Raw genomic sequence first — 25,812 nt, 5'->3', positions numbered from 1 at the left:
CTGCATCCTTCTCACCTGGAACTGTGGGTTCTGGCTGGCGGAAGTCTTACCGACACGGAATGAATTTCTCAAGACTGCGGAAAAAGGAAAGAAAGCGAGAGGGATTAGGGAGCCAAATCCACGAGTCTCTCAAATGCTCCCATATTTATTGTGTATAATCAAAGTAAAAAGTCAATAACAGTTGTGAGATAGTAGGCAGGAACTTGGGGAAAGAAGGGATGAGACAGAGATTGTAGACTCCACCATGAGTACTAAGGCTTAGTTTACCTTTAGGGAAGTCATGGGCTGAGGGGAACAAGATACATTTTTTAGACATGTTCATTACAAAGCAGACCACCAGACCAGCCTGGTCCCTGTTTTGGGGATAATAGACTATCTAACACCACGCAGGCCTGGCGTTTATAGCTGAGGGCCTGGGTCATTGCTCTGCAATAAGCAGTGTGCTATCTATAACCTCAAATATGCAAGCAAGGCATTGTCTCTGCTTTTTATGGCAAGGAGACAGGAGTGAGGATGCACAGGTGTTTGCTTTAAAGCAGTTAATAAGCACATTTTTTTTCTTAAAGTTGACAGGCGGCTGGGATGTGTTACAACTTGTTAACTCAATCATGGGCTCCCACATGGAACCATTATGGAGGACATCCTAGGATGACAAATCCTGGCTCTGGATCTTTTCCTGCCAGCTTCGGCCACTCCAGCAGGGTCTAGACACATCCCTGAATAACGATCCCACAGAACCACCTAAACTCTTAACTCCTGGTGCTTGAAACTTAATTTTAGCTCTACACAACTTAATGTAGAAAAGTTTCAGAAATAAAAGATATTATATTCTTTTTATATCTCATCACTGATTTTTCTGATTGCTCTAAGCTGCTTCTACATGGTAAAGCACCTAATTCTGCAGGTGAATTCAGTACTTTCCTTTGGGCATAACTAGACAGTCTGGGCTGTCTGACTTCTATTAGTCAAATACCGATACACTTAATTGATTTCTTTGTTCATCAATTTCAGCCTGGAGGTTAGGGTCTATCACTATTTTCCTCAGCCCACCCTCTACTCTTTTCTCATCAGCATCTCAGGCCTCCTGAAAACAAAACAAACCATTTGTTTCCCTTCATCTACACTTTCCACAAAGGCAACAGGAATCATCAGGCCTAGAGAATGAATTCAACACAAATGTTAAAACAAAAATCTATAAACCTGAAGCAACTCCATCTCCGACTCATGATACACAATGACATGAGAGTAAGTGTGTCAGGTACAAAGCATGCGTGAGCCTGACCACCTCATTTCTATTCTTCAAAGGAAGGAAGGTTTTCGTATTTTTTATTATCATTCTTTGTCATTGTTTCTGATTAAGCCAAAAAATTTTTTATGAAATAATTAAGCACTGCAATAACAGATTTTCGCTGTATCAATTACAGAAGGAATTCAGAGGGGATAGGAAAACCCACCTCTGTAAAAAATGCAAAATTCCTTCCCCTGTTAAGAACACGAATACAAAATGCAACAGAGAATTCAAATTCTTGTGGAGAGGACAAAAGCCACAGAATCAAAGCAAAGTCATTATTATGACTCAATCCAAAATTCACTGGACAAACATGCTCAATGCATTCAAATAATTTTTAAGGCACACTGCAAACCATTCACTTAATTATCTACAGGCTAGAGGAAGAATTTCCCTCTATAACAGACAACATAAATCAATAGGTTGCCCCACCAAACAAGGAACAAACATCAGGTTTTTTGCAGTTCTGATAAATCAGCAAGTTTTAAAGATCAAAATCCAGAAATTTTAAACATTCATTCACACCAGAATGAATCAAGCACTTAAAAAAAATAAATAACCCAAAGAAACTAAACACATTGATCACGTACCTGGGTCAATGAGAAATTCTTGTGCAGCTGGGAAAAAAAGAACAGTCTATAGACTTATACTTGAAAAATAAAACTACTTTTAAAGATAACTGCTAAAACACATTTCATCATTCATGTTGCCTTGAAAAATCTGAGGCACTTGTCTCTGATCAGAAAAGCAATTCTGAGTATTAGTATGTTACAATTCAGTGCCAGTTTGCTTTAGAAGAAAAAAGAAAAGCTACTGTTTCTCATCTTGCACAAAGTTTAAAGAACCTCCCTGCCTCTATCTCCTCCCATTTTCTAAGCTCATGCTCCCCAACCCTTCTGAAACAATTATGAGAACCTCTTATTCCCACCAATATGCCAAATCACAAAAGAGTATCAATTTATTTGTGTAAATATATACCTACACCTTGAACTGGAGGAGAAAGATTTCAGAAGGCTATATGGAACTTATTGCTATATTCCTGAAATCACACACATACACGTTCACAGAGACGCAGACATATACAAACTGAATTACTGGGCACTTCACAAGCTAAGGACTTACAACTTCTAGAAGATAACTTTGTAGTTAGTTTAAAATACAAAACGGTCAGCTTTTGAAAGCCTTGAACATTGCAAAATCATCCAAATATCAATGAGATCCAATAAGCCTTCTCTGTAGAATGTAATTCCCCATGATGGCAAAGCAGACCCTAAGAAGTAGTGGATCCAAGACTCGTGTTTTTCACTAGCTATGATCGTTTTAAAACACGTAAACAGATTTAGAAAGGTATGTCCCCATGACATTTATTCTTATTGAGATGGCATATGTATTCAATTGTCTATGCAGAAAATAGGACCCATGATGGTGTTTAAGAAATATTTTGTGTATTGAAATATTTATTTTTAAGTGCAGACAAGGAGGGTGGGTATTACTCCATTGTAGAGCACCTTTTGTGCACGCACATGTTCCTGGCTTCAATCCCCTGTACCTTCATGAAAATAAATAAATACAAGTGCTTACTTAAAAATAAGAATAAATTTATATAAAAAAATAAATGCAGACTAAAAACCACTGCAATCTAGGAGCCACAATTATAATAAAAAACAAGTGTTTCTATCAAATATTGACTATACGCCAATCACAGAGACAACCAAAAGTCACACCTGACAACCATCACGTGTGATTCTCAGCAATCCTACTAAGTAGACACGGATGAGAAACCCGGCTCTGCGGATGAGGAGACGGAGCTCGGAGGAGCCGGGGACACTGACCGTCCTGCTCCCCGTGACACCGCGTCAGCCCAGGGCAAGCGCTGACAGAGCTGCACTGAGGGGACACCCAGCTGCATGGAACCATGGGGGATTGGGGAGTCCTAGAAAATACTCAAAAGTGTTCAATGAAAAACCAGCTCAAATATGTTACTCTGTGCCCCATCCTCTAAACACAGAACATGTCTGGGACCTTTTTGATGCCTCCGTGTCCTTTCTGCCATCATCAGTTACGTGCCCTCTCAGCGCGACCAGTCATGAACTGGACCCCATACGAAGTGCACTCAGATGGAAGAGCTTTAAAAGCTGTTTTATGAAGTTTGTAAGACTCTGTCTATTCCTCACACAGGCGGTCATCCAGCACTACTCACCGGTGCGGATGTACCACCTGAAATCACACCTTTCTGCTTTTTAAAATCCCTTCATGTAATACAGACTTTTAAACAGCAAAGAAGCAGCTCAACCACAGACAGTGGACATCTTTTCACCAAACGGACTCAAACAGCCCATCGGATTACCTGGAAGCCCTTTTCTTCTATTAAACCCACTTCCAGGTACTTCATCTGATTGGTGGACTCGGCCTCTGAATGGCCTACTCAGAGAGATCCCATCCTCACTTCCGGGGGTGGGAGAGGACCCTGCTGCTGGGAGAAATCAGTGAGGAAGGTGGACATCCTCCAGCCATTTCTGCACGGGTAGAAATGCCACATGCTCAGAAATTATTCCGTCAGCACCCCTCGGCTCCCATGGACTGGTTTCACATTAAGCAAACTTATGACACACTGATGCAAGAAAACCAGAAATTTAATTTATTAATGTAACAGGAGATGTGAAACTACAAACCAGATTGAAATATCAGAGTTCAACCATGAGTACAGATTCTCCTCCACGGCCCAATCTCGGGCAGGCAGTCACATGGCAAGCGTGGACAGAAGCAGAGCAGGAAGGGTTTCTAGATTAACTCAATGGACTAAATTTCTGTTATAAGAACAGATCTACTGCCTGGAAAACAATTAATGCCAATCACGGGGCACACTCCATGGACAGTGGCTGAGACACGACTGTGAGCACCTGTATAACTCCACTTTCCCTGTCCTTTCTGGTCTAACTGATGCAGAGGTACAGAGATCCAGGGATGCAGATACCTGTAAACACCCAAAGCCCATCCCTGGGAGCCTGGAAACCAGATAGCCAGGATTTAAATCCCAGCTCTGCCACTTACTAGCTCTGTTACCTTGGCCAAATTACTTACCCTCTGTGTGCCTCAATTTCCACACTGTAAACCTGGGATAACAATCAAATCTTTCTTACTCACTTGTTGTGAAAATTGGAGGATTCATTTCTGTAAAACTCTCAGAAAAGAATGTAGCACATTTTTGGTGCCCAACAAATTTCAATTTAATAAGAAAGTGATTTACAAGTCTCCCATCTAATCATCTTCTGTGTTTCATGACTATTCTGAGTCCCAAAGGAAATCCTTATTTCCCCTCTTATAAACTCTTGAGGAGCACCCTTCTGTTTCAAGCCACCACCTGTTTAATCTGAGGGGGGATTCCCTCCTCCCCACTCCTCTGGTCCATGGGAGACTGCTTCTCCCTTCACACCCCTGGCCACTTGCCCACGGCTAGCCCTCCTCACACTAACAGATTGAGGTGTGAGTCCGGGGAGACAAGCAGGGCATATGAAAGCTTTCCTTCCCCTCCAGTGTTGGCCACCCTTAGGAAGCAGCCGGGATGCTCAGTTCCATGGCAAGACAGTCCTGTGCATTATGGGTCAGAATCTCTCAAGGGAATGCTCGCTGTGGACCAGAGTTACCTGGGACTGCGTAAGTCTCTAATTCTGGGACATAGTGTCATGACACTCACTCTCCCACAGCCCTGAATTTCATGGAGAACGTGGCTTCATCAGTAATAAAGGAGACATTTATCGCCTGCCTGTTCTTCTTTGTCATCTCTCAGTTGGCTGCTGGACACAACATGTGTATAAGTATTGGGTCCCCTTAAGCCCCAACATATATGAAGTAACAAAAATTCTGTGGCTTAACATTGGTTCAGGGCGACTGTGTAACTGTCCTAACTCTGCTGATGCTAAATTATGTGTATAGGAACTATGGAACCTCCTCAAATATCTTTCATCATAAAACCAGCTTTTCTTATTTTCCTGTTTCTCAGTAATTGCCAAAGACTATCAAATGATGGCTTCACACCAAACAGCAGTTAAGATTATGAGCCCTCTTGTCATACACACTGTGCTAAACACTTTACATAATTTCTAATTCTCACAATTCTACAAAGCAGAAATGAGTGTCCCCATCTCACAGACGAGGGAAAAACTCAGAAAGAACTGACTCAGGATCACGTAGCTCAGTGGCAGCGCGTGCACGCAAACCCAAGTCAAAACATCACACCCCTTTGTATATGTACCAAATCTCCTACCACCCATTGACACACAGCGGTGGGGATAATACTTAGGGAACTCAGTACACTTTTCAGCTTTAAGGTGCTCCAGAGGCCGCTTCTAGCTCTTTTATAAAATCCCGGCTCACTGGTTTCTAACACTGCAAGAAAAGTCCGATGTTGCAACTGTTTGCACAGGAAGTCTGAAATGTTCACAGCGAGATGATAGAATAAAACTAAGACATAAGCAGAATAATAGTTCCAGGTAGTCAGACATAATGGACATTGTGCTACCCTGAAGCATTAAGCAAAGGAATCAAAAAAAAAAAAAAAACGTTGTTTAAGACTTCCTTTACAAACAGGAAAGTTAAGACTGTAAGAAGGTGTAACAGCGCCACCTATGGCTTAAAAGGCCTTCCTGGTTGCCTGGAAAGGTGCAACACAAAAATTGCCTGTGGATCAGAAACAAGAATCAGATAACTAAAAGCTTATGTAGCACATACTGCTCTCCTAGTCCTCATGTCTTGCACTGTAGCAAAAACCAACAGACCTGTACTAGGCCTATATTCATAAAAGTCATGTCTGTATTTTTCCAACAGGAGGTAATCTAAGTATCTTGCAAAATACTTCTCAAAGAGCCAGGAAATCATAGAAGTGTATTGAAATACAAAAACATTTATTTACATATTAAAACAGCATGAGCTTTTTTCTATTAAAAAAGCTGACATGTCAAATCAATGTTTTGATATTTTAAAACCTATTAAGAGTGCAGAAAAATAAATCAAAATTTTCTTTAATCACAAAAGAGAGAAGCTTATTCCCTGAAAATGATCAATGTGGATTTTTCTAAACTTAATGCTTCTGGTCAGAGTCCTACGAATTTAAATGTCTGAGTGTATAGTTACACGGCAGCATGAACACTGAGTTGTAACAATACACATTCCGTGTAAATAATCTTCAAGGTCGTCTGCTTAAGTCAATTTAACTAGTCCCTGTCTCAATAGAATGATACAGATTTCATTAAAACTTCATACTGCACGCACACACACACACAAAACCCTGAATCCTTGTTACTTTAAGCCATATTCATATATATCCATATTGAATATGCATCAGAAACAAGCCACCCTCTTTAGTATTCACAGTTGATCCTTCTAAACTATCTGTCATTGTGACAGCACATTTTTACTAAGCAGCTCTTGGATGCTTTGTATACAAGGCGTCTACCTCTCACAGTCAGACATGGTAAACGGCATCACTCAAATTTCACAAATGAGGAAATATACTTAAGCCATGGAAACAACGTACATATTTATCATCAGGAAAGAAAAGAGTAAAGATTTTACTTTCAATATGCACTGACAAACTTTTCCTCCATACTAAGACTACATACATAATACAAATTCAGTCATTGTAAATTATTCTGTCAATAAGCACCACTAGAGAAAAACAAGCAACATCATTAGCAATGATTGGACTTTCAAAGCCCACTCCTATTTTGCACTATAATCATTTTTAATGTTTTGTTTTTAGTGCTTACATAGCACTAATATAAAGAAAACATAAACTATTTAAGTCATTACCTGAGAATGCAACATTTGTGAAAATGTACAATTTTAATTTATGCCGCTCTGTCTCACATTCTCACTGGTGTCTCTCCTTTGAAGGCCTCATCAGGCTGAGATCGCCAAAATCGGTCATTTATGGACTCACAGGAGTTCGGGAAACCACTCAACGGGAGGCTGATCAGAGGAGAAATTGAGAATGCATCCTGTGCAGCCTGGATTCCAGCACCGAGCTAGGCACCGCCAGCTGCGTTTGATTTGGGACAAGCTGCCCACCTCTCAATCCCTCAGCTGCAAAAAGGAGACATTGATACCTACCGTCAAACACCTGCTTTGAAGTAAAACATGAGAAAAGCAGTTTAGCCTTTGGTAGGTGTCCACTCACAGCAAGCTTGGTCATTATGATGATGAGGATTACTTTTAATAAGTTAAGCTAGACCAAAAATTAGAAATCACCATAAAGGAGAAACATTTTAACTCAATAAGCATTTCCTTTTGAATGGATTGATAAAAGTTCTAATGATTTTTTTAATAAACCAAATTTTGTCCATTAATTTTAGATTTACCGGTTTATGGACAAGTCTCCAAAAAAAGAATTAGAGGCCTCTAACCTCTGAATACTAAGAAAGTAAAGTTTAAAAAAATTATGGGGGAGAGTATACCTCAGTTGAGAGAGTATGTGCTCAGCACGCATGAGGCCCTCAGTTCAGTCCCCAGTAACTCCATTTAAAAACTTTTATTTAAAAAAAAGGAGAATTAAAGGAAAAAGATGGAGGACTACAGAATTTTTTTAGAGAATCCACTCAGATTTAAGATGGGGAAAAAATATCCATTTCTCACAGGAAATCTTGAGAACTATGTAAACCGGATCTGAGTTGTCTAGTCTTTAACATTATTCATGAATTCATATTACCAAGTCTTAAAACTACCTGATAACCCACAGTGGTGATAGTGATCATAAAACCTGCCAATGCGGATCGAACTCCGGCTAGGACTGCTCTGTTCTGACATCTCTGCCCCTGAGGCCTCACCAGGCTGAGAGCACTAAATTTTGTCATTCATGAGCATCTCGTGTAAGTCTTCCACTTGTGCTTCTCAGTCTCCTCTCACCAGCCCCTCTGAGGGAAGCACTGTTATCATCTTCCCCACATGCAGATAAGGTCACTGAGGTACAGAAACTAAACCTGCTCCAGGTCACATCGGCATTAAAGGACGTCTGTATTTCTGCTGTTTTGCGGTTGACAAAGGAATCTGAGATATCAATACAAGATAGACTGTTAAATAATCAAGTCTGTCAGCTCTTCACCTCAAAGAGCAGATACTATAAATTCCTGATGTAGGATGAGGCTGCTGCCACAAAATGACTCAGCTAGAAATTAATATCCAAGATGAAGCAGCGGATACACATAAATATTCATGACTGTCAACTCCTCTCACGGGTCTTGGCCCTTCACTGCCTGAATGGGGGTGAAATCCCCACCCGTGTCTGGGAGGGTAGCGCGGCTCTTCCAAGTCTCACCCAGGCTTCACAGGCTGTTTCCCCCTACAGACTGTCCTAAATGATTAAAAAGCTCACAAGATTTTTACACCAGCCAAAACTGAAAGACATTTCTGCATATGGAGCACTTTCTCAGGCTTAAACCATTTTTGCCTACACTCAGCAAGGGGGAAAAAAGAAACATGACTCTGCAAAGTCTCTTAGCCTTACCACTCACAGGAGTTGAATGGTCTCAGCACAAGATGACCCTTCACATTACAGGATGAGAACAAAATAAAGCCGCCCCAACAACAAGCACTCCCAGAGACAGCGCTCAGCAGTCTTCTGCACACTCACGGTTGTGCAGCCCTCACCACCATCTATTTCCAGAACACTTCATCACCCCAATAGAACACCCCTGTCACTAGCAGTCACTCCACAACCCCCCTCCACCCAGCCCCTTGCAACCATCATCTGCTCTCTGCCACTGCATGAGCCAATTCTGGGCATTTCTAAGATCACTGAAATCAACAATATGTGGCTGTTTGTGTCTGGTTCCTTTCAGTTAACGTGCTGTTATCAAGGCTTTCCCATGTTGAAGTGGTATCAGCATGTCTCTTTTTTTTTGAAAATGTTAAACTTTATTAGAAGGTGGTAAATACTATCAAAAATAGTAGAGTGGGGTATAAGGGGTGGGGTTTCAAAGGGAAAAGGCCGGGTTGAGCAGTCAGGGTGGACTACCCAGAGCAGATGGCTTTTTTCATATTCCCCTTTATTTATTTTTTCTTTTTTATTCACTCTTATGTCTGAATAATATTCCACTAAATGGAGATACTACATTTTGTTCTTTCATTCAGCAGCTATATATGGACGAGGTCCAGAAGAATGAGTGTAAGTGGTGGCTAGCAGGGATGGCATTTAAGCAAAGGGCAAGATGTGCTTTCAAAAAAAAAAGTGAACAATCAGAGGCACAAGGAAATTCAGCGCGTTTCTGAGAAAGTGCATGGTTGCTTCAGTAGGACTGCCATGCAGGGCTCTGGGGGATAGTGACAGGAGACACAGTGAGGGAGTCACCTGAGAATATTCCCCACTGCAAGCAGCTCAGCCAATTCTCCTCCCTCATCCTGTATTTTAGAGACATTTTTGCTAGCTTTTCTCTTATTTCAAGTAACAGTACTTTAGTTACACATCTGATCATCTGCATCAGACCACATTAGCTCCAAGCCACAGAAAATCATTCACTGACCGGAGCAGCTCCAAGACATAACATTGATGGACCAGGGAGTCCTGCAGCATCCCATCCTGCAGGCACAAACCACACATGTTCCCTGGTGATGTCCGGAAAGTAAAATGCATGGAAATATCTCACTGCTGCTGCACGACATCTGCCCACAAATTGCCCCCAAATCATGCTGGCACAGCACTACTCAACCCTCACACTACCCCCCCAAAAAAAAAAAAAAAGAGAGAGAGAGAAAAGAAAAGAAAACAGAAGAAAAGAAAAGAAAAGAAAATATAAGAAAAGAAAAGAATAAAGCTAAGAAAGCAAATTTAGGCTCTTCCATTGAAAACCAGCCACCATCACTGCCAGTATCTGAGCTGGAATGATCCTGACTTCAAAAACCACTGTGCAGTTACTATTCAAATGTGACAGACATATATGTATTTCACTTAGATGATATTACAATAGGATTTTTCTTTTCAAAATTTCCAGTTGCAACAATAGCACAAGAAAGTTTATGTTTCATTTTTTAAAAAAAATCAATTATTTTCCACTTTGTTAATTTTGAATCTATTATTATTTTATAAAGGGAGCTATGCTGCAGATTATAAACCAAATATCTGGCTTCTGCAAACAAGACCTATATGACTTCACTATTTCAGAGCAAGCTTTAATGATGCTTTCAAATTGGGGGCGCTCACTAACAGCTCTTTAAATACTGTCAAAGATGTGCTATTATGTAATGCAAAGGGTCTACCTACACATCAACTCAGAAACCAAAGAAACTACACGAAAGCCTTAGTTTATCATTTTAAAATATTCCTATTATTTTGAATATTAAATTTCTTAAAAGATAAGATATTTTTTGAGAAAGACATCAGTTGTATTAAATTTCCTCTCACCAAGAAAGCAATCTTTATCAAGAATTACTACCCCTATGAAAATCCAAAAGACAGGACGTTTCTAGCTAAGTTAACTTACAGATCTCAACACAAGCCTAAATCCTATCTGCTCTCACTTGAACGAGCCCAGCAAAGTCCTGGGCTACTCTGGAACTTAGCTCTTCTGTTCCATATGTTGGCAGAGCTAAGATCATCACACAAGGCAGGGAAGGAGAGAAGAGGTAAGTCCACCTGGCGGCCTCCATCTGTTTACTTCCAGCCACAAGGTGTCGCTAGAGCGACCCCGCTAACAAGCCCTCCACACAAGGAAACCCGGCATCCACTCTGCCCCTGCGGTCCCCAAGCAGTCCCGACGCCCCTCTCCCACTGGTGGCCTCCGAGCCTGTGAATGGTCTTCTAATGACCCTCCCAGTTGGTGACACCCTCCCCCTCTTCCCCGCTACACACACACACACACACACACACACACACACACAGCCAAGGCAGCCTTCCCAAAGCACAAATTTGATTACATCTCCCCCACTTCAAACCCATCAGAGGCTCCCTGGTAGAGTTCTAGCCCCACCCCCGACCCTGCTTGTCCATCCTCACCTCAGTACCAGGTCCCCAGTGACCTCAGGGGCCCCGTGACCTGCTGCTACTTCCCACTAGCCTCCAGGCTCATTTTAACTGTTTGTCAAGGAAGTCTTCCTTCCCTCCAACCTCCGCACTTTGGATTAGGTGCCCTGCTGTGTTAATAAAACATTTTAATCTAAGTCAACTTCTGACACTGCTAAGCTCTCAAGAAGCAAGTAGATTTTGCTTACTACTGTGGGTCCACCCCCTCTCCCCTAGACACTCAGAATTGCGTGTTTTGTGAATAAAAGAATGAAGGGGTGGGACTCAAAAGGACAGGCAGAGCTGCTCTCCTAAGGGTCACTTCCTGCTGACACCCTTCACTGCCTCTTCTGTGTCAGTTCTAGTAAAAACCAAGCTCCTCCAAAGCCCTCCACCCCTAGGCCCTCTCCAGTGTCCTTCAAAGCAGGGTCACCCACCACCCTGGACCACACAGGGCAGTCTCCCCGAGTCCCCACCCCACAAGCCTCCAGGCCTCTACCCGGGCTGCTCCTGCCACCTGAGTCACCCTCTTGATTCCTTCCACTGGCTGACTCTTACTCTGTCCCCAGAACTGAATGTAGAGCCAATTTCTTCCAGGAAGTCCTCCCTGATGATGTCCTTTAGCTCTTGGCTGGCTCCATCTACAGCAGCACTGCTTGGCGACCAACTGGTATTTGTCCACCTGCTCTTATGAGACCATGACCTCTTGGAGGCCACGTGGGAAAAAGGAGTGAGGTGACAAGAGGGGTGGGAAGAGCAAACAGGAAAGTCGCAGCTCAAGTCCCAAATTCAAGGATTCTGTCTCAGATAAAAAGAATAAACTGTTTCATACGTGTGTCATTTGGCTATGATTTTTGTGGCTCATGGAAAACAAGAGCTTGGTGTTCAAGCCTGAAATCCAAGTTACATGCAAAGAAATGTATATATTCATATCCAAAGGAAACCAGAGCTGCTCAACAACACTTTGCAATTAAAATCCAAAGGAACTTTGATAAAGGCAATCTCCCTCTCTCTCTTTATTTTTATTTATTTATTTTTTTTTGGTATCATATAGTTTTAGAAGTATTTGTATAACTAAGTGATGGCTACAGCCTATGATTCTGCACTGGAGTGTTTGGGGCTAAGGAAGCCCAGATTACATGCACTATGTAAATGCAATCACACCAACACAATGACAGGCGCCCTAGTGGCTGAGCTGAAGTTCCAAAGCAGAGAACCTTATGTTGGAAGACAGCTCTCAGTAGAAAGTAAGAAATGTAATGTTCTGTACTCAATTTCATTAGCTTTATGAGCCATTAACAGATAGTATGTCTTGTCTAATGAAACCCCAAAATATATTGTCATCTTCGATTTTCTCCATCTGACTGTTTTATGCTAAATTTGGATATCAAACCCTCACTCCATACGGAAAGCTCAGGCCTTAGCTGCAGCACAGTTACATCCCGTGGAAGAAAGCCGATCAAGGGAGAACAGGAGAGTTTCCCTTCAGAAGCTGCTAAGTGTGGTTTTGCACCTGTATGTCATTTACAACCACGCCATCGTCAAAGGAGTAAGACCTTACATCTGTGGGGCAAAAAGCACTGCGGTGGTTCCGAACCATGAAAGAACACTGAGCTTTGTGCAACAGTCCTGAGGCACTTAAAGCGTACTTTCTCTGAAAGGCTCCGAAACTGACTCACTTCACCATTTCAGGTACAACCGGAATTAGTAGAGAGAACATGCCCTTGAAGTCTGACAAGGCCCTGCTGGAATCCTGCTACAGCATTTACTAGCTGCTAAATGAACCAATTCCTTAAACCTCTGAGGAGGCTTCCCAATCTTCAAAACGGGGCTGCCACCGCCCACTTGGGAGGCATGGATGTGAATGCAACACGCAAGTAGGGCGGCCGACTGGTACGTGACACGGGGCCTGGCTAGTTTCCCTCCGCTGCCCTTCTCCCCCTTTAAACTTGCACTGTTCACCCTGGTAAGGGTGAAGCCCCAGGAACAGACTGCCCGATTCTTCTGTATATCCCCGGATACATACCTTACCCTTAGGAGGTCAGAAAAACAACTGCCTCCTCCCCAGTCACTATCAATATTCTTAAGAGTCTGGGTTTTTTTAACTCTATGTTTCAGGGAGACTATTCAAGAATTGTTCAACCACCGTTCTCCAGGTTGGCTCCTCTCCCAACGCCCATCCCTTCTTACCTCAAATCTTCTGTCTGATTGCCTTTTGTTCGTGGGAAAGAGAGTCCGCTAGGGTGCGGACTCCCTAGGCCTGCCTCCCTTCATCACAGGAGAGTGTGACTACATTCTCCCAACTCCCCACTCCGACTCCAGCTTCTGAGGAGTTTCCCCTTCTGGACCCTGCAGCTTCTGGATCGTCCCAAGATGCGCACACGTGGCCAAAACCCTCTCTTCAGATTTCTTCCTGTGTGGCCCTGCCCACCCCCCAGAACCTTAAGGATAAATGCCATTGCTCTGAAAATCACAAACGCCGCTGACTGACACACCAAAGCTGCATGGTCCGGGCTTTCCTCCAAACCAGGCACAGCCCTGCCCCCCCTCAGACACAGTCTGCACCTCTTGAGATGAGCTGATCCACTTGCACGGCTGTGAACACCAGCTAAGAATGACGAATCCCAATGTGTATCTCTAGTCCGGCTCCTTCACCTGAGCCCCAGGCTCATAGACACGAGTGCCTCTTGGAAGTCCTAACTTGGATGACAAATGGCATCTTAAAAATGCCATATGTCAAAAAAAAAGGCCTTATGTCCACCATTTACTCTAGACTTCGATTCCTGGCAGGTACCTCCCAGGCTCCCCATTTTAGTAACAGCCCCAGCACCCACCTAGGTGTTTGAGGTCACATTCAATTTCCACTGTTCCCTCCACCTGGCCCTGCCCTGGAATCAGTCTTGTTATTTCTGTCGCTAAGCCAGTCTCAAGTCTGGTTCTGCAGGGAGCACGATGGAAACCCACAAGCTCACAGCAAGGTGCACTGAGTCACAGTCCTCCGAAGGGAGTTCCCTGGAGGGGGAGGCATCTCCTGCTGCCAGTCACCTCAGAAGGCACTGGATTCTCACAAAGAAGGACCAGAAAAAGGACTCAAGGATCTCCCGTGATCTGAGGTTTGAAGGGCCCGAGGTCTGGGGGAGCTCCTAGTTAGCTGACACTCCTGTCAGTGAGCAGATGAGGATGGTAGGAACCCAGGCAAGTCTGTTCTCGCTCCGACCCCTTTTCTCTCGGGAGCCACGGGAAAGGCCAGTTTCCAGGGCACAGACCGGCCATCACAGATCCCAGCCTGCATTTGCCAACCCAGACAGCCTAGACTCCTACTTGCGACTCTTACTTCTGTTCTGTTCCCCCCCAGAATGTGATGGACTCTTTCAGAAAGTCTGGACTGTCTCAAGCGAGACCAAGTCAGTGAAGGATGAAGTGTCCACATTTGGACCAGAGCATGAAAGGAGAAACAAGGCCTCATGTCCAGCATGACGGTGGTGGCCAAGCCCTTTCCCTGGGTGAGATGAACCAGGGTCGGGGTGAGAATGCAAGGTCCCTTCACGGCTGACAGGGGTGTTGGAGACTCACTACCGCAAAATAACCACACGGCCGTCAGTGGTGGACATCAGCTGCAACAGACACAGAGTCAGCTATTTACTGCCAAAAAGGGGTAAAAATAAAGGCCGGTGCAGGGAGGCCTGCACGGCTGCTGCGGCAAACCACAGACCTGGCTCTGAATGCCCACTGGCTGAAGCAGAGAGGAAGCTACGGTCCCCTTTAGCGGTCCCTGTGTCCACCAGATCCAAGTGAACCAGTTACTTAGGACAAGGCAATGTTTTCCTGATACTTAGAAAAACCAGCCTCATAAAGGGAACAAAAGAGTGGCATGGTTTTAGGCCCGCTCCTGCCCCTCTATGAATGCAAAGTAAAGTAAATGGCACTGGGAAGGTGAATGCAAAAAAAAACCAAAAAACAAAAAACCGGTGACTGCTTCCTCCAACAGCGTCCCCTGCAGCTGCTCACCCCCGAGCCGGCCACTTCCTCACCAGTGACCGCCGGCCAGGAAGCGCCGTCACGCACGTCACACAGCGACAGCCAGGAACCTCGTGCCGAGCACGTTTGTGTAAAAGCCAGAATCAAGCAAGGTGCTGCAGAATTTGACTTTCCAAGTTTAAATACTCCATGAAAAAAATCCCTCAGCAGCCGCCTAAATCAATTCGCATCTCACTTCTTCAAAACAAATAAACAAAATTAGTAAGAGAGCATTTGTTACCAAATATAAGGACGAACTAACAGGTTCCTCAAAGCAAGGACTTTAACAGATATCAAACTCCAGTGGGTGATGTGCTAACATAGCAAAAATTCCAAAAAAGTAGAAAATAAGATGACTAGGATAATATACGAATCATGGCAACTGTTAAGTTTTTGCTTTTTATAGCGATGGAGACGGCACAGAGGGCGATCTGGCTATTCCAATGCAGGGTGTGCACAGCCCACATTTTCAGACCCAACAACATGCTCACGGGGTGGTATAAGGGAAAAAGGAAAATAGAAAAAGGAATAGAGGAACAGCCAAAATTAGAAACACACGAGAACAAAAATGACTTTGACAGCATTTACAAGAAATTACGTCAGTGTGATGAGGACAGGGACGCAGGGACGGTGAGACCCACCCTCACCTCCTGATCCAGGGAAGGCAGGGGCCTGAGGGGAGCGATGCTGCCGGGGGACCCCAACGTGGTCAGCGCCCCAAACCAAAACTTCACCTAGATGCGTGTAGACAGCTTTTGAGCTACAAAATGTGGTCGCATTTCAAGCTGGACAACTTTACTCACTCCCACCAAGAGGAACAGGGGAGAATTAGGTTCTGCTCCTGAACCAAAGCATTGTTTAAAAAATTAATGACTGTGTAATAGTAAAAGCAACAATGGAGTAAAAGTCACTGGCGGAGAACGTGCTTGACCCGAGCTCATTGGCCACGTTATCTCACTGACGTTCAGATGCTGGCTGAGCCCTTATGGTACCAGAACAGACAGACCCACCAGGAGGGAGGTTTAATGCGCTGCTGTATTTTGATGCCGGCAGCCATGCCTGGTACACAAGGTTCTGGGTAAACAATGGTGACAGTGTCAACCACTATGGGCTAAGCACACATCCAGCTACTCCGCCAAATCCCAAGGGCAGACTTCAAAAGGCAAAAACAAGCTGGCATTCTCTGTTGGCTCTGCAGAATCAGAGCCAAGCAGTTGCTGAGCAAAAATGTCACCAGTGCCTCCTATGACAAAATAGGAGGCACTGGCGTGGGGCTGGGGCAGGGCTCCAGGCTTCCACTGATCACCCACCAGTCTGTCCAGGGGGTGAAGGAGGTTCCTGCTTTCATTGCACCGATGCACCTACCTTGAATGACGCCTTAGGACTCAACAGGAGGTGACAGGTGAGGTGAACGGAGCCAGCCTTGGTGTAGCACGGTTCTGTCAGCTATGCCCTCAGCAGTGCCCAGTTTCCTAAACCTGACACCTCATCTCCAAGGAGCAGAAGTGTAGTGTGGGCATGTAGATCACAGGGCCCTGTGAGCACAAGTACAGATCATGGCCACGACATGCCTCTCCCCTTCCTTAAGCCATAGAGGAATGTCCGGGGAGGAAGTGAAAATTATTCCAGAGCCTGCCAGGCACCACACGCAGGTGGGACACGGATCCCCTGTGTCTGTCATTCACAGGACTGGTGTGGATTTTCTTTTTATCAATTCTCTGGCATCTTCTCCTCCATCTTACCAACAACAAGAAAGTAGAATCTGACCTTAGAATCACAGAGAATCACAGAGCCCCTCCTGCACAGCGGGCCCGGCAGCACGTACCATGTCCTCCGACCGTCACCTGTGGGACCGCCATGAGCGCTCTCCAGACTCAAGGCCCGAGGCCGTAGGCCGGGGGGACACAGCTCACCTCACTCTCCCCAGTAAAGGGGGACCACCTCTCGGCAAAGACGTCTCACCCTCTTCTGCCCGAGGGACAGCTTGAAAGATACACAGGGAAACATAGTAGAGGGTGAGGGGTTAGGCAGCCCAGAAGTGATCGTCTGCACTTCCAAGGCAGAGTGGGGCCTTTGACCTAATCACAGGGACAAAGTGAGGACGAATTTTTCCCTGCTGTGTCCCATACACCGTGACACGCCTTTCCCTGCGTAAGGAGCTAATTCGGAAGCCCCTGGCAGTGTTTCTGATGTCCTAACTTGGCATGGTGGCTGTCAGGCAGGGGAGAGGGCCTGAGCCGTGCTGGTGCTGGGCCTGGGAGGCAGGAGACATCGGCTCCACCCTGAGCTCAACCAGCACCTCATTCTGCGTCTCGGGATTCAGAGTCTCATTTATAAGCAAAGGGATGAAACTGTCCCAGGACAGGCTGTCCAACAGGAATGAAATGAGAGTCATGTAAATAACGTTTCCCAGTTGCCACGTTTAAAATGTAACAAAAAAAAAACCAAGCAACTGATTTTAAGAACAGACCTTACTTATTCTACTGTATGTAAAATACTATCATTTTGACGTGTAATCAATATAGAAAGTAACAAGATAGTTTATATTCTTTTTACTAGACAAGTTTCAGCGTCTGATGTGCATTTAACTTACAGCACATCTCAGCTCAGACCGGCCTCCTCCCCAGCACTACTAACATCAGTAGCTGTGGCTACTCTATTGGACAGCAACTCCAGGGGTCCCCCCAAGTGTCCTGGCTGAAAAGGGGGAGTAAGTGTCCACACTAACCCTAAAAGGATCTCTCTGAAACAAAGGCGGATTTAGTTTTAAACGTCTGAAAACCGGCGGGCTACACCTCCTTCCCGCCTTGGCTACAAGAAAGCCCTCCTCCTTGATGATCCCATTCTGGATGTAAGGAAGCAATCTGTCACACAGCCAGGGTGGCCCGGCCTTCAGGTTGACTTGCCTGCTGTCTGTGTCCAGTCCCACGAAGTCCTCCTTCTCAAATAGGATGTAGAGGAGGGGGGTCTTCTCCCCAGAATTTTCGGGGTCCCCATCCAGCCACTTGGACTTGGGCAAGATGAAGAGTGACTCAGTGAAGTCTTCGATCCTCTTGTCCACCACCCGCAGTCCTCGTAGATTGAAGGCCACGTCGGTGTGCGGCTGCTCGGCCACCTCCCCATACAGCATAAAGACAAAGAGCTGAGAGTCGTAGAGCGTGGTGCCATACAGCTCCTCTGTGCGTGGAGCTTCTAGAAGGTCTTGGCCAAGAGGCAGTCAGTAATGGTGACAAGGCCCATGACATTGCGGTGGGTCTGGAAGTCACTCCATCCATTCTCGGGCGCATAGAGATACCTATAGTAGATACAGAGTGCCCACTGGGAGCCGCACGGTCTGATCTGGCTCACCAAGGAGATTCCATTATAGATGCAAAAGAAATTCTCTAAGATGATCCCCACAGGTTGGACCACAATCGGGAGAGTCTGGTGGTCCTCAGCGCACTGCACGTAGTCAGGGGTGTTCATGTTGCAGGCCCTGCCGAGAAGGGAGGGTAAATCGATGTACATACTGTGCTGTGGGCTGCGGGCCTCACTGGGATGCGGCGACCTGGTGTGCACCAGCCAGAAGGCAAGGGAAGTCCAAGCAAATCGGGGATAATTTTGTCCTCAGCATCTGCACATGGCTACTGAAGCTCAGATCACATTACCCAGCTTTTGGTCTAGGCTTCCATCCCCTGCAGAAAAGGATCATTTCTTGTTTTCTGTTTCCAAGCACCTAGGCAGGCCCTGATGCAAAGTCGGTGCTCAAAACTGCTGAATAAATGAATGAATAAAGGAACTGCTTCCCCACCCCTCAGCAGGATATAAGGCAAAGAACCATAGTAGGATCAAAATATCTGGATTTCAACGCCAATTTATTTGAACTCCTAAGGTGCAGAATAATGGGTAAGAAAACTTGCTTTGGGGAGGAGGGTACAGTTCAGTGGTAGAGCACGTGCTTAGCATGTTCAAGGACCTAGGCTCAATCCTCAGTACCTCATTTTAGAAAAATGAAACAAATAAATAAACTTAATTAACCCCCTCAAAAAATATTTTCTCCATTCAAAATTCAAAAAAAAACCACCTTGCAATTGACACAACATTGTAAACTTGACTATACTTCAATTAAAAAAAAAACTTCTTGCCTTACAAGAATATATCTGGATTATGGAAGTTTGCAAATGTAAAATGCCTAGGGTACCACCTGCATAAGAAGAAGGAACTGTACAAATGTACTATCCCTCATTTATGAGCTATTTTTCCTTTGGGGAGATTATAACCTCTCAGAGATATTTTTCTCATATTAAAAAAAAAATAAAGAAAACATTACCTGATTCTCCATACTGCTGAAGAATCAGATAACCCTATGAAAGCATCTGACCCACAGAGTTTATTCAATAAATGTTTGTTGAATGAATGAATAAACAAGCAAAGTGAATGCTGCTCCCTGCCACAGACCATCATAATGGTACTGCTTGGAAATGCCAAGCCCACGTTCCACCCAAATCTTCAGTAACCACGTGGGTGACCTGGGCAGACCTGTGTGCTTCTCTCAACACCAGTTTATTCATAAATAGAAATGAGGGCAATAACACAAACCTAAAAGGGTTAGTGAGTCACGAATGAATAGTACCCCAACTTTGCAAGATGGAACTATTAAAGAAAATTGGGCAAAGAGTCCATAGGCCCTCTCCATATTATCTCTTACAACTACATGGGAATCTACATTACATCTAAAAATAAAAAGTCTATTATTTTAAAGAGGCTATTGAGTTTAAATCAGCTCACCATCTCAAATAAGGAACACACAGTACAAATAAGAGAATGCGCAGCCCATGAGATGCACTCAGTAAATATTCCCACTGAACCCACTGGTCCCTCCAAATTCAGAGCATGAGGATGTGTCCTCGTGGCCAGAGGCCACTGCACCTGAAGCTAAAAAAGCTAATGGTCCCCACTTTCAAAAGCCCCTGCCGCCAACCTAGGTCTAATTTTGTATTTGTAATTTTTTTTCTTTTTATAAAATAGAAATCCCCAATTGCATAGCCTTCAGGTCACCAAAACCTGACCACAGAGATCATGATGGCAACCCTCCTTGGTGAAACAATAAAATGAAAAGCCATTTCCACAAGACCTGTGTGTAAATCTACTAGGGAACTTCATCCTGGACTGAGAGGAAGAGGACTGGGGAGGAGGGGGCAATCTGAGGCACACAGACCCATGGGCCACCTGTCCCACGATGGACATTACACTCAACCCTCACCCTCCAGGAACTTCAAAATACACACAGACAGAGTGATGTGGACAATATATATGTATTTTTAAAGAAATTCCGACTCTCTAGCAGGTCTTGTATCTACCGAGACACAAATGGCTTATGTGTATAATGTTTCACAAAAGCCTTAAAACATTACCACCCCAACTTGACACATTAAGAAACTAGGGATAGAGGTTTATCACATTGTGCAAGATTAGAGAGATGCCACATCAGACACTGTATTTAAACCCAAGCCTTTGCTCCAGTGCTCACACAAGGAAGTGTGACATACTGCCCCTTTCCTGCCCTCTCCCTGCAATAAATCTCTGAAGAGTCTTTTCTGTGCCACGTGGAATCACAATCACGTCAATTTACCACAAAGAGCTATGTGACTCCTTGGAGGACGTGTCAAAATCTAAAGGGTTGTGATGGGAGGAGAGATTTGAATTTTCTGTTTCTCAAAGGAAACATGGCTTTAAAAGAAACTGAAAAGCACTTATCTAGTCTAAGCCCTCATTGTGCAGAGAAGGAAATGGAGGCTCAGAAGAGATGAGGAAAGGGACTTATTAACAAATATTGCCTCAGTGCAACACCAAGCCAGCCCTGGGCCCTTCTGGGGGAGTACCTGGAAGGCCCAGGAAAATGATTGTTAGAAAAAGGAAAGAGAAGAAGCATACAAGGCCCTGTCTCTACACCACCATACCATGAAGTTCCACCAAATTATCCAGTATTGGGTGCAGCCAAAATTTAGGTGGGCTAAAGAGGTTATAGAAACCTGGAAGTCTCAACCATAGTGGAAATTCCAACATTTACTGTTTTTTTCCAAGTTCAAGCATCAGTTCAGTGGGCGCTCCATACGAGGGACTACACGAGGCCTGGAGTTCTCCCAAATACAGATCTCTATTATCACGTGTGCAAACCACACACAGGCCCACCAGAAGAAAAACGCCCACACATAAGATGGAACTACTGAAACAGAAAAGAGCCAACCAGCATATATTGCTAGCAAAAACGGTGCTGCTAGAAATAGACTCATGGACATAGAAAGCAAACTGTTGTTAGCAGGCAGGAAAGGGAGGATTAACAGATACACATTAATAAATATAAAATAAATGACAAGGACCTACTATATAGCACAGGGTACTATTTTCAATTTCTTGTAATGAGTTGTACTAAAAACAATCTGAAAAACATTTATATACATATGCATAAGCTTATAACTGAATCTCTGCTGTACATCTGAAGCTAACATGGTAAATTTACAACACTTCAATAAAAAATAATTTTATATAATAAGTAAAAATAAAAGCAACGCCATAAAAAAAAAAAGTAAAAGAACACGGTAATCCCCTTAGCTGTAGGTGGTGGAGAACTCTGCAAGCACCAAGTCCACTCGAATACTCCAGCACTGGCGGTCACTCATTCTAACCATCAGAGAATCACTTGGCTTCTACGAGGTTACTTTTCTCTTCAGTGAAAGGCTACAGTTGCATCTAATGATGTATTGAATCTCATCATTCACAAACCCAAGATTTCCCATAGGCCTGGCTCTGGACAGATGAAAAGATACGGTCCCAGATATATTCATGTGTAGAAGAAGTTTATGCCATAAAGACATTAATTCTTCCTGCTTTGATAGACAGATTCATTGCAATTCTGATTAGAATTCCTCCCAGATATTTCATGGAATGTAACAAGTTAATTTATGGTCAGGAACAGCCAAGAAACTTCTTTAGAACCACCACTGGGAAGGGGTGGATAGGTCATGCATTTCAACTGGTCTTTCTGATGTGATGAAAACGTTCTGGAATAATAATGGTTGCACAAATGTGAATATGCTAAAAGCTGCTGAATTGTAACATTCAAGTGGGTGGACTTCATGGTGTGTGAACAATATCACAATAAAGCTGTTATATGAAAAAATCCTTCTTGCCAATTATTTTTCCCTCTATACTACTAGTCTGTCCCACAATTTAATTAAAACAAACAAACAAAAAAAAACAAAACAAACCAGATTTTGCCAGGAGCTCTTTAGGAGTGCAATGTCCCTGGGTCTCCAACGCCTCAGGTTGTGCTGTTCCTGTTAACACACAGTAGCTGGGCTGGACTAGTTAGGGACTATAAGTATCTTTTTAAGATCGACGGTCTCACGTTTCACCCTGGGAGAGTGAATGATGGAGGATGAGACAGCCTCATGCCTTCAGCTCATTTTTAACTGAACCAAGCCCTGCTTTCACCACTGTAATCCCTCTCAGTATAAAAACATGTGACATCAACAAGCACCGCCATCATAACACCTGAAAGTGTTCAAGGTACTTACCTGGGGCAGAAATCCTGATCAAGGAGACAGAAGCTCCCTCAGCACTGCCGCTCCCTTTTCCCGACTCCACCAGGAGAAGCTGGGAGTTACAGCCGCGGGCTCTCAGCCTGGGGAGCAGCGCCCACGCCGCTAATCTGGACCTCAGGGATCGGGAAAGGGAGAGGAAGGCAGCCCCGGGGTCGCGGGGCAGGGAGAGCGGGGTGGGGGACGCGGGCTGCAGCCCCGCTCGGAGGCCAGCCCCAGCCCCAGCCCAAGCCGCCCGCCCCGTCCGGGTGTGCAGACCCCGCCCGCCCGGGACACAGCCCGCCCAGTGGTGGGGACGGGTCGGCGGCCAAGGAGAGGAAGACCGGGAGGGGAGGACTCGCCGGCGGGAGAGGGGAAGCGGATGCCAGCCGCGGACTGAGGGGAGCCCGGCTGGGTCAAGAGGCGGCAGGGGCACACCTGGCCCTGGGCAGCTGTGGCCGGTGCGCCGGGGCAGGTGGCGCGGGCAGAGGGGTCTGGCCCGAGCAATCCAGCTGAACACACGCTGACTGGCGCCCTGGGGGGCTGTGACACGCCGACCGCCCTCCCGCAGCCGCCTCACCCCTTTCCCGATATCCCCTCACCTTGCACTTCCACAGCCAGAGGCCCCGGCCCCAGGCAGTAGCCAAAGGCCTACAGGGCGACAGAGCTGAGAAGCCATTGGGGCCGATCCCCGGCTCGGAGCTGGAGCTTCCAACCCGCGGTCCAGCTGGCAGCAACTGCGCATGCGCAGGAGGGCCAGCGATCCGCTCTGGGTCCTGAGAGAGAAGGAGAACCGAGGGAGGGAGAATAGGGGAGCAGGAGGGGAGGCGGGGAAAAGTGGAGGGAGACACATGGACAGGAGGAGCAGAGGGAAGGCAGTTATCTGGAATTGGGAGGGGAGTAACAGAGATGGGGAGAAAGCGTTTTACCTCTTGTGGCACCCCGAAGGAGGCAGCAGTCCTGCCTATACACCCTTCTCTTACCCGTCATTGCCCACAGCTCATCTTTTACGTCCCTGGCCCAGCCCTCCAGCTAAGGTCTCTGCAGAAACCCTACGGGTATCATACCCGTTGCCCCCACAAGGAGCTAGGTTTACTGTTGCTCAGGGAACCAAGCACCCGCAGGTGTTGTTTCTCAGAACTACCTTGGGAAGAGTACATATTCCCCTTTTACACGCTGGGAAACAGGCAGGCACGATCTCTGCCTTAGCTCCACTGTCCCAAATGTTGGGCTGGCAGGGAGCGGGAGGTAAAATGTCAGAGCCCCAGGAGGAGCAGACTGCCTGAGTGTTGGTGTAGAGTCCCCATCCCTCCTGGGTAAACCACACCCCAACCTCGGGGAATAATCAAGGGCTCACCGTAGGCCCCTGTGTGTGGGAGAGCTGCCCTCAGTCCCAGTGTCCAACTTGCTAGGTAGGTAGAAGTGTTATTGAGTCCAAATTCATTCTCCTCAGTGCAGGACAGGCCAGTAAGTTGGGAGACCAAGTGTTGGGGCATGGAATAGCAAGTTTCTGTAGACCTAGATGGCAAACTAATGTCCTGGAAAACCATCTCCCCAAGTCAGAATTCAGGCTGCTTTCCTATGTGCTTGGTTTTTGCAAACTTCTTGGTGTAGGAATTCCTTCTTGTTAGAATCCTTTGTTCTTGCAGCTATCTCCCTGGGTCAGATCCCTGTAAACCTCCAACAAAACAAACGTTATTTTCTATTCTGCAACGTGTTATCTTTATATGATTGGAAAAGTGTTAAATACCCTTAAAGGTCAGAGCCTTCAGAATAGGCTCTCCTGTATATTTTAGGCTCTAGGCAACATTGTTTTACAAGCAAGAAGAAGCCTAGGAGACAGAGCACAGGGTTAAAGTCAAAGGAACAGATCTAATATGGAGTCAGATTTCTTCTTTTCTATTACTGTGGCAGAAGCCACTTGAGGATTTAAATCCCTTAAAGTTAAAAATAAGTAAAACTTTAAAGGAATTTACATACATTGGTGGGAATTTGCATAGCATATCTGGAAAAGCACACAAAGGATTGTAAATATTGGCATCTCCAGGGAGGCGTGTAAGAACAGAGGATGAGGGAAAACTTCTTTCACTTGAGTATTTTTTGCTCTGTTTGAATTTTTTTAACCATATGCATATATTTCTTTTTCAGTTAAAATAAATGTGTAATGGAGCAAAGGAGTAACTAGTTCAGCAAATACAGCAGCCATAGACTCACTGAGTCATCATTTTCGATTTAAGCCAGGAAGCATTGATTGTCTCTCTCCTATGTGCCCAGTGCTGTTTTAAAACATTTTTATATATTTTTTTTATAAAATAATAACATGCTATCCCTCACCCCTGCTCAGGGCTGGTGGGAAACCAACTGAGTTTTTATTGAGTTGTTTCCCAAGGAGTAGAGATGAGTTATAAACAGAACACAACTTCAGGGCAAAACAGGCGGACTGGTTTTCCAGCAGGCCAGATAGCGATGACGGGTTTTCAATAGAGGCGCACAGAGGCTGAGAGAGAAAGCCTCCAGGACCCTACAGAAAGCTGCCCACAGTGCCTTCTCCATGGCACTACTGAAATAGGAAAGAACAAATCTGACTCCATATTAGATCTGTTCCTTTGACTTTAAACCTGTGCCCTGTTTCCTAGGCTTAGTCTTGCTGTTTCTGCACCTTTTGTGAAACAATGTTGCCTAGATCCTGAAATATACAGGAGACCCTATTCTCAAGGCTCTGACTTTGAAGGATATTATCACTTTTCCATTCGTATAAAGATAACAAGATACAGAATAGAAAATAACATTTGCTTGTTGGAGGTTTACACGGATCTGACCCAGGTGAAGAGCTGCAAGAACAAAGGATTCTAAAAACAAAGAATTCATACACCAAGTTTGCATCAACCAAGCATTCCCGCTTCCCCTTTTTAATATAAGAAGAGCCTGAATTCTGACTTGGGATGATGGTTCTCCAGGAC

The 25,812-nt window shown here is 44.9% G+C and overlaps 2 protein-coding genes across 3 annotated transcripts in view; both read right to left on the bottom strand.

Annotated features, from left to right (window-relative positions):
• The window catches only part of LOC140687533 (uncharacterized), a 119,051-nt gene extending 95,406 nt beyond the window's left edge, over positions 1 to 23,645 (bottom strand). For 2 of the 3 annotated variants that reach the window (XR_012061913.1, XR_012061914.1), the window contains exon 1: positions 23,455 to 23,645. The gene's annotated coding sequence lies outside the window, so the exon portion shown is untranslated. Of the gene's footprint in view, positions 1 to 15; positions 75 to 22,849; positions 23,126 to 23,454 lie in introns of those variants that run through there. The other variant, XM_072944649.1, reaches the window with a different exon arrangement.
• LOC140687542 (trafficking protein particle complex subunit 9-like) overlaps positions 1 to 25,812 on the bottom strand; it is a 518,046-nt gene that overhangs the window by 179,562 nt on the left and 312,672 nt on the right.

Source organism: Vicugna pacos, chromosome 20 (assembly GCF_048564905.1).
Source record: "Vicugna pacos chromosome 20, VicPac4, whole genome shotgun sequence".
Classification (NCBI taxonomy): domain Eukaryota; kingdom Metazoa; phylum Chordata; class Mammalia; order Artiodactyla; family Camelidae; genus Vicugna; species Vicugna pacos.
The sequence above is the reverse complement of the archived record's forward strand: the minus strand, read 5'-3'. Positions and strand labels throughout refer to the sequence as shown.